Genomic DNA, 9,998 nt, shown 5'->3' with positions numbered 1-9,998 from the left:
GAACGGTCAGTCTTGTAAGGTTATGTGTAGTGATTTTCTTTGTATTTTTCTGTGTCCTGATTTGCCTTGGTGCATTATGCCTTCAGTGGTTAGCAAGTACTTATTTTGAACTATTCGCAGTTTTGTTAATTTTGTAAGTATTCCGTTCATTGTAATATGAGTTGGTTATTGGTTGGCTGCATAATGTTGCTTATTGTAAACTTAATGGATAAAAGACAAAAAAATTATTCTTAAAACAGTACCTTGCCAAAGAGCTAAGAACCTCTTTGATGTGGGTTTAAAAAGCATCTATTTTTATAAAAAGAAAAATTTGGAGAAACTTTTTACTGGACCTGGAACAAAATATTTTGACTTGGATACTTTGAAAAATATCTTCATATGACACCTTGTGAGCTTTTGAACTTTACAGGAAAGTTTGCAGTGGTTGAAATTTCTGGGGAGATTTATGATGTAAAAGATACCTTTTGAGATCTTTGTATTATCTTTAGATTATAGAATCAATGGCAGTGCTGGTTTCATTTGTAAAATCATCTGTGGGTCCCCTGTCATCCTGGTTGTTATATAACTAGCAACTTGCTTTCCCGATTTTGATTTGGAAACTGACAAAAATACAAAGGTTTATTCGCAAAAAGTGCATGCAAAATTATAACATGGAGATATCTTAAAAGGTAAATAGAGGATAAAAATCAGTTCTTCCTAAAGGATTCCCTTCAGACGGAGCTCATGGTGTACCTACAATATATCATTAGACTGATTTTTGTCTTAACATCAACCAATAAAGGTTTTTACATACTTTGTATGAAAGATTGAGGACAAGCCAATGACGGCAGCAGCTTAAGAAAAACTAGTCTGAAGAATAGAACGGATTACTCCTGAGCTTTGAGCAAATGTAAATAAGTCCTTTTTATGTTGAGTATTTGGCAGACTTCTTTTGGTTCTAGTTTGGACTTCATCGGAAAGTGTGATATATATTGTTTTCTTTTTTGGAGTATGTAAGGTATTTTCATTTTGAATATTAATCTTTGAGTTTATGTTTTTCCCTTGAGTTGAAATACTTGATTTGTTGTCCCATGGACTAGCATTACAGTGCATCAAATTTGTTGGTTGTTTGGTCTGTAGATAGTCTTGCTTCGTTTAAAAAAAAAAAAAAAAAAAAAAAAGCTATTAAACTATAGACATGTTTTTGTTTTTTATATATAAACATTATAGATATATATTTATGTGGTAAAGAATGGATATAAACCACAGTTTTGAACTCTTTGTTTTTTTTTGTTTTTTTCATACTATATATATATATATATATATATATATAAATATGTGTGTATATATATATATATATATATATATATATATATATATATATAAAAATAAACGTAATGCATATATCCTGTCTTTAAAATCGTACAAAGGTGTATATTGCTTAATTCACTTTGGGGGAAGGTCAGTGAAGCAGTTCCATTAACGATAGCAACATTTGTTGCAAGAGTTTGTCGAAGACCGTAGTCTTGAACAAAGGAATGGAGGCTAGTCGGGCTTGAGATGCACTGAATACTGTACCTGCATCCTGCTTGGTATTAAACCAATTACTAGTCATGCTTCCCCTTAAATGAGCAGTGTGCTATGCATTATAGGATAATCTCTGCAACTGTTTTTTCTTGTTTATCTATTCCTTATTTGTGTTACTTGTAAAAGTTAAATTTAATTCTAGATGAGTTGTGATACTTGCTGCCGTGGGTTGGAAACTAATGTTTTCATGCCTGACCTGTCATTGTTGACAATATGTTTTGCTTTTTGTAACTTCTTCACAATGATTTGGTCTTGACAAATTGTGCTGATGGTCCGGCATGAAAAATTGTTCCCTCCCACTCCTCTTATCTCAATTCTTAATATAAGAATGATTATTTATTTGAAGTTGTATAGTCTGACTTGGTTAACAGCGTTTTTTGGAATAGAATATCTTTTGTTGAATATTTAAAAGGATGTACATGTTCTTTATTTTGTGTTTGGATACTTTTGGATTTTTTCCATGTTCAGTACATCAATAAATAAGTTGAAGGGCAATGCAGCATTGTGAATGGATCCCATCCCTGTTTTTCCAATTTAATTAACTAATGGTGTACATTATTTTCTCTCTATACCTTTTGATTTGAATTCAAACAGAAAGCACACCCATTATCCTTTTATGGAAAACTTCTAATTGCATTGCTCTCAAAAGAAATCTGGTCTGCAATGATGTCCACTTGACCTCCTGTAAAAGAATAGTGTCATATGTTCATTAGTGAACTTTAGAGCTGTAAGCCTCCCCCCCCCCCCCCAAAAAAAAAAACCCTTTAACTTTTGGCATACTTTAAGTATATCACAAAATGTAAAAGTTTCCTTTAATGTACCATGATTCAAACTTTTAATTGTACTGTATTTAATCAACTTTATTTTATTTTTTACTTTGAATTATTGACATCTCATACTTTTGTTTTATAATGTTGTTTATTTTTCCTTTTGTTTTCTTTTTCTTGCTAGACCCTTGCAAAGAGGCCTAAACTCAAAAGTCAGTCACTAAGTGAAGGAGTCACTAAGTGAAGGAGTAATGACGTTATTGGTCGGTTGAGTTGGAATGGCGCCATTGGCTGTGGCTCTTTAAAAATGAATAACTGCGCCAGTATTTCTGCTGGTAAAGTCTTTTCTATTAATCATCTGATCCACTTTCTCAGTAAAACAAGAAAGCCGCATTGAAGAAATTAAGTAGCTTTGTAACTTTAACGTCTTATATCTTAAAGCCATCTCCCAACAAGAACAGGTCTGATGGATAAAAAGATTTACATCGATGGTTTAGAGCGTCAAGACATGGACACGCACCACAAATCTGCACGCAAAGACAGGTGAGATATTATTTTCCATCAGGTAGTTACAGATGGAAAGTTGAAGACATTGCTTTTGGCAAACCGTTATACGATTAAATCTGACGACCCTGTTTCAGCCATACTTCTCATATGTTTCACCGGTACACGGTCACATCTTGGTAGTAGTGTTGGCCTCGAAGCGTGCTGCAGTGTGAATGACTGTTGGTATTCATGGTGGTCATGTTCGCCACACTTGTCGATTAATACTTTCTTGTGTAGAGTTGCACGGCGTTGAGGATAAAGTTACTCGCTTGAATGCACCGTCAAAGAGTAGCACAAGGCTTGGAGGAAGAAGCCTGATATAGAGAATTGATTTTTCTTTCCCCCCTTTTTATGTTTTAGTCTCATGCTCCACTTGAGGCGGGCCGCCTCGCTGAAGATGGAGTGGCTGCTTTGAAGCGGCTTCCCGACTGCGTCGCCACCTTGTGCTGCCCGAACCTCATTTTCGGGGCATTGCAAAGACACAGATGGGAGCTGCTGGAGGAACCACACTCCTTTTTGCAAATCAAAGCTTTTTCAAAGCATTCACAGTTTGGGTATGAAAAAAAAAGAAGAAAAAGGCTCCAGCACGTCGCCCATGTAAACCATATTTATGGCACGCCGCTCGGTCATGACGTTTGGCTAGCCGAAGATAAGCAGGCTAATCTTAAAAAGCTTTCAGAGGCTCCCTTTCACTCGTCTATTAGCCTGCATGTTGGACGAGAAATAATCTTTCATGACGGCATCATTTTATCAGTTTTAAAAGCATCCCATATGTCAATGTTGAGGTTGCGTGGCACTTCTTTGGTTTGTCCTTAACGGGAAACTGATATAGATTTGAAAAGCTTTGGCTGAATGACGGCATATTGAGATCTCTCATCAAGGCAGATGCGTGATGTCATTCGGCATCCTCTAGCTATATGTTTGGATTACATGCTGCTAGTTGAAATGGGATTAGGCTTCAGCAGTTAATGGCCATCACTGAGTGGGCACAGATTTAGTGCACAGAATCATCAGGTTTTGACTGTGGCTCGGGAATTAGTTTGACTCGTTTTTGTGAATGCTTTGTCCAAGCAGTCATTGAGATCACAAAATGAGGTACAAGTGACCAAGATGGGCTTTTAAGTTTGAGTAGCGTGCGTCCCTGCTTCCTATGCAAAGGGCAAAATATTACATTTTAAAAATCTGAATTAAAACTCCCCCGGTCTATGAAGTAAGAAAGTAATTAGCAGATGGCAGCATCTGAGCCGATGTTCCCCACAGAACTTGAGGATTAACTCGGGTACTTCAACAACCTGCCGTGTTCTGAATGTGCTTATTTGACATTGTTGATTTTTAAACCAATCGTTATTTGACATTATTAATTATATAAAAGTAGATATTTTTATTCAGTTAAATCAGTGTTTAAGTCTTATTTGTAAAGTATGTTCTGCCAGCACTGAGTGGCAGAAGCATACGTAGCAGCCATTTATTACATTTAGCCAACTATTTAATTATCCAGCACTTTCAGCTATTTGTTTAAACATTTCCATTTAATTTGGCAGCATAAAGGATTCTTTTTGTTCTTTCAACAGAACTCTGTCACCTTTTTAGCTAAATGGCTCAACCTGTTATCTGTTACTTCTCAGCTACCGTTTCTCCATCCCTTTATAGTTCACGACTTCCCCCGTTTTGCTTTTGATGAACTATTTCCTCCATTTCCGTTCCATTTAGCGATTGCAGTTTTGATCCGTTTCTTTCAGCCAACTATTTAAATTGTACCCTTTTGTTTTCATTTCCTGTATCAATTTTCAACTAATCTATTTCTTGTAGCGAGCTAATTGTAATTTTGATTGTTCAGACCTCTGCTTGCTTTAGTCCACACATGGTGTTCTGACCTTTGACCCCCGGGAGTTCAAGGTCCTCAGTTTGGGGATAAGGGGAGGAGTTCAATGTGCTTGATGTCGTGTTGTGTTTGTGGTCAATATACAGCAGCTGGAACGTATGTGGAGACTTGAGCTTCAGCCCTGTGTCCTCTGAAATATAGAGAAATTATGGTCTGTTAATGAAGAAAGGGGTCAAACAGATGGTGCCACCATTATCATGCCACCCATTTGCTGCTCACGCCTTGTGCTTGTGAAACCTAGCATCCCTTAGCATGGGGCAAAGACACCGGACATGAATAAAACATGCGTCTGCGTTTTGTGCTGAGCTGCTGCTGTCAGCAGGTGCACGTAAACATATTTACATACCGTCTGTCCACTGATGTGATTAATGGCCCATCAGGTTTTCTATTACGCTCATTCATAATTTGTACATACCCTTTTGTTCAGATTTCACAGTTCGACTGAAGCACAAAGCCTTCTCCAACTCCTGCTTTTCTCCTATTGTGCGTGTTGTTTATGTATTGCTCAGATAAACGGGACAATAGCAGAACGTTAATGACGCCATGTTTGTACGTTTGAGCACAAAAGCAACAGATCTGCAGAAGTTGCAACATCAGCATACCAATGAATTCCTTTCCAGGGTCACCACGATGAAGCTGGTATACAATGGAAGCTCAATAAAGCCAAACTATTCTAAAACATGACATTAATAACTAGTTTATATTTATATGGCATAGACCGTATTCCATATCAATTGATGTTTTTTTTTCCCTTTCTTACCTTTACTCCAATTCCAACATTCCCAAGCGACGTGCTCTTTGTCCACATGGTCGTGCAGCTCTATTGTTATCCCAGACTGACCGGCCTCCACTTTTTCCCCTTAAAATTGTTGATTTCCAGGTCTGATCTTAACACCGACTTAAAATAGTGTCATTTGCCCCAATAAAATTAATATAATACAAACTTTCTTTACTTTAATTGTTGATAGGTTTTTTTAACAAGACAATATGGCTGTTATTGAGATATATTTCCGATACAGATTTCTGAACTGTAACTGAACTGGCCTCATGCCCATCCTGTAAAAGAAATATGTATTTTATTTTGAATAAGAATGCATTTGAAATTGATCACAGGATCATTTTATACAGATTTGGTGTTTTGGGTGTGCACAACGTGCAACACTCCAGAGATTAATTTTGAAACGATTAAACATATTGAGATGCATAATTTCCCCAGTCACCAATATTGCATAACACAGTCGCTGCAGTTTATTAATTTCTGGGCCAGAGTTGCATCGGATTGAATGAAAGGAACTTTCCCCACATAACCCGTTATGGGTGTATGATACGAATAAGGTTCTACTTTCCAAGTGAGGACATCATCTAAGTTCAAATGCATAAAATATTGCTTAAGTCTGATTTTTGCCTGTGTGGCTGTATGGGCCAGAAGTAATTTTTAAACTCATTTTTGTAATATTTAGTTGTTAAACGGGTCTTCCCACCTCGTTGCCAACAGCTCGCCTAGCTTCATGTTACCGAGCTTGTTGCTCTGGTCCTCAACAGAATGAGCACTGGAACTTCAGCGCTTGACCCGGTTCAAATGCATTTGTCATTCATCTCATTCTCCTCTGCCGTCGCGTTCCCGTTGCTCACTTACTCGGCGAGTGTTTGTCCTCCGGAGAACAATGGCTTTTATCCATGGATGAAACGCTCTTGAATGTTTTAAATGAAAGGTCCTTAAAGCTGATTGGGGTGGAGTGGTTGACTAGTGGTTCTTTATGCGACTTGTATATGATCCCCTTGGCGGCCCAGAGTCACGGGTAATTAATAAGGGCCTTGTCTTTGTGTAAAGTACAAATTATTTTGAACAAGCAGTTATGGAGAGTTGGACATCTTGCTCCTATCCATGTTGGACAATAAGTGGCGGTTGCACGCAAATTCAACTTTGAGTCAAATGCAAAATGGGAAAAAGTGGAATGTGAGTTCAAACAGAATTGAATGGTGAAAGTGAACGGCAATAAGACCCTTTTTAAAAACTCCCCACACACAGAAATGTCCCTCTATATCCCCAATGCCACAATTTAGAAATGCCATGCGGCTGCCATCGTGTGCTACAGGATGTTGAATGCTACTCTTTTTGCATCATATGTCCATTTCTCCAACATCAAAGACGTCACTCTGCTCAGCGTAGGGCCTTGATCGGCCGTCTTCCTATTCCGTGCGCTCCACGGTCCAACATGCTCAGTGATTGGATTTAAGTTACTACATCACAAAGCGTTGGAGCTCGGCTTCCTCCAGCCCCGTTAGATCTTCCATCAATCACATCTTCTGTAAACAGGCTCAATGTCCTTCTCCCGATGAGGCCTTGGCACCTCCTTCCATAATGAAGCCGTGAAGAAAAGGGGTGCAGATTAGAATAACAGCCTTAACTAATCCATAACAGGCCGATGAGGCCCCCCCCCCCCCCCCCCCCCCAACACTCAAAACAAGCCCCCAAGAACAGCGGCTGAGGCAAGCTGCCGACACGACGCCGGCAATCAGCGAAACGTAGCTTCTTCCCCATCTCGCTTCTTTCTCTCAGCTCAGAGAGAGAGAGAGAGAGACACATTTGAGCCCCATGAATAGATGATGATGCGTCAGACGGCTTGGACCTCATTAGGTCTGTAAGATCTGGGGAAACAAGCATAATTCCTAATTGTTTTTTTGTCAGTTTATGCTTTGACAAAGATGTCATTGATAAGTATGCACACGTATATTCATTCAGTACATGTTAAAGAAACAATGCCAGTTTGTAGTTTAAGACAAATTCTTCTTTTCTGCATTTAATCCAAGATATGCTCTAGATATTTCTAAAAGCAAGGTTGCATTGAGCATTAATATTATATATATGCTGATGACAGACTCGTATTGTACCTAAAAGCAGTATACTTTAATTCATGGCTAGTGGAAAGTAAAGGACCCCAAATAGATCTTAAAACTAGTCTATAGAAAACAAATGTAGGAAAGCCTTTTTAAAAGAATACAATCAAATATTATCAAATAATGTATGGGTTGAACAAATCATAAAAAATACCATAGTTGCAGCAGCTGCATTGTTGTGATATTCTTGTCTATTACAAATGTTTATGAAACTGCTCACTCCTGATGTGCAGCTGGATCCAACATCTGTATCGGGTTCTGCTAATGTTCCATCACATGCAGGCAATGATACGATTGGCTGATGCAGACAGAGAACCGTCTGTTGCACACTAGCTGCAGGTTGCTACCGCTAATTTCAATTGACCTTTTTGACCCAGGCACGGCTCATGCATTGCACAGTGCGTCTCCCTAATATGTGGTTTTGAGGACCGGTACTTTTTGGACAGTCCTGACAGATTGCAACACACCTGTGTGTGTGTGTGTGTTGGTAAATGCGTGTGGCTGCGATGAGAACTCGGCATGAGTGTGTCCGTTTGTCCTAGAAGTCTCACGTATGCTGCACATCTGGATGCTTTTGTCATTTTGATGATGAATATGTTTATGAGTGTGAGTTTTGCATCTCAGAACAACGTCGCTGCTGGCTGCCTCCCCAGAGCCTGTTCTCCTGTAATCAGGCCTGATTCAAGGGGGACCGGAGCACACCAGTAATAGTGGCTCGTCCCTCATTTCCTCTGCAGCCAGTGGAGATGAGATCTCTTCACAATATTTACCCGGGGGAATAATGATGTTTGATTTGACTCTCTTCTGGGTGTGTCTGTGCGAGGGCTATTTTCTCCCTCTGAGAGGAAACAGACAGAAGCTGTCCGGGGGAAATGTTCTCATCCCGGTGTCTTTGTCTCTTTGTCGTCATTCCGTTTCTCTCTTTGTCCGTCTGTGGGATTTTTGCATCTGTTAGTAGTATCTTCACGTTTCTTTGAAGTCACTTTGTGTCTATCTGTGGTCGGCGTGTATTTATTTTGCGTTGTAGTTTAAAGTCTCCTTGTTGTCATGTTGTGTAGGTGGTTTTGTGTCTGTGTGTACTTGTGTCCTTGTGGTGGTGTCTCTTTGTGCTCTCAGCGGTTGTTTTGCATCTCTTTGTAGTTTTGACTTCGGAGTCACTTTCAATCTTTGTGGTTGTTTTGCATCTCGCACTCTTTGTGTGGCTTTTGGCCCTTTTTCATCTTTTTTTGTGTTTATTCGTAGGAAGTTTAACATCCCTTTCAGGTAAAGTAGAACCTTCAGGTGTTGATCTTGATCTAACTTCAGTTTATGGAGCTGAAGAGAGAGATTCTGTCTAGGGGCGCCTGCACTTCTTTGGGGCCCCTGGGCCTTTTCCCAGTCGGCCATGAAAGTACTGCAATAGATCTGCATCAAAACTTTTTGAGTGATTTACTGATATGGACAGATTTATTTATTCAAGAGCTGAATCTGAATGTTTTATTTGGACAAGAATCATTTATGTGTTTGGAGCAAATTAAAAGCAAATATTCGTTGCCCAGGCTTTAATAAACCATCATTCATACTAATTAACCTTGGTATACACATTATGCATACTCAGGTAAATATGGCTTGTAGGGGAAATAAACAAAGCAAAGAGAATACAACAACTAAGCTTTTCTAACAAACCTTTTTTTTTTAAATTGCCATTCTGATTTATGATTTATGATGCTTAGTGGCTATTCAAATCAAAGCCAAAGTAGGACTTGTGAATCTCTGAGTTTGTGGGTTGTATTTACCTGCCCTGTCTCTCCTCAGCAGCTCAGTTCCATTGCCACTGAAACGCACCGCAGAATTTACCTCATTATAGTCTGCACACTCTGAGGAGCCGAATCATCCGCATGGCTGCTTGTCAAACCATGTTAATATTGACAAAGATTTGCAGCCATTTTAATCACGCCACGTACAAAGCCATACTAAGTTGTTTATGAGTGCTCCACCGCTGAGCAATAGGCCCCGCCCCTTACTGCGGTGCACATTGAAGAGATTGCACTTTGTTTTCCGAGCAGCGATCGCAAATCACAGACGTCAGAAAGGGAGAGGAGAAATAGAAGTCTGCGATGGCATTTCCATATTAAACCACGCGGGCAGCGAGGCTCTGTTGGGATGGCACGCCGTCCCTCACGGGGGAGGAGCAGGGGCCTCGCCGCGGTGACTGCAGTGCCGTAAATCTGAAGTTGTTTACGGATGCTGCCATCTTGGTGCGCTCCAGGAGGGAACCTTGGAGCAGGGCCATTTACCGGCAGCTTGATGAGAGTGCAGTGAGGCGAGTTAATTAATACAACATCCCTGGGCCCACGGGC

Source organism: Cyclopterus lumpus, chromosome 18, assembly GCF_009769545.1.
Source record: "Cyclopterus lumpus isolate fCycLum1 chromosome 18, fCycLum1.pri, whole genome shotgun sequence".
In the NCBI taxonomy this organism is placed as follows: domain Eukaryota; kingdom Metazoa; phylum Chordata; class Actinopteri; order Perciformes; family Cyclopteridae; genus Cyclopterus; species Cyclopterus lumpus.
This window is presented reverse-complemented; position numbering follows the sequence as displayed.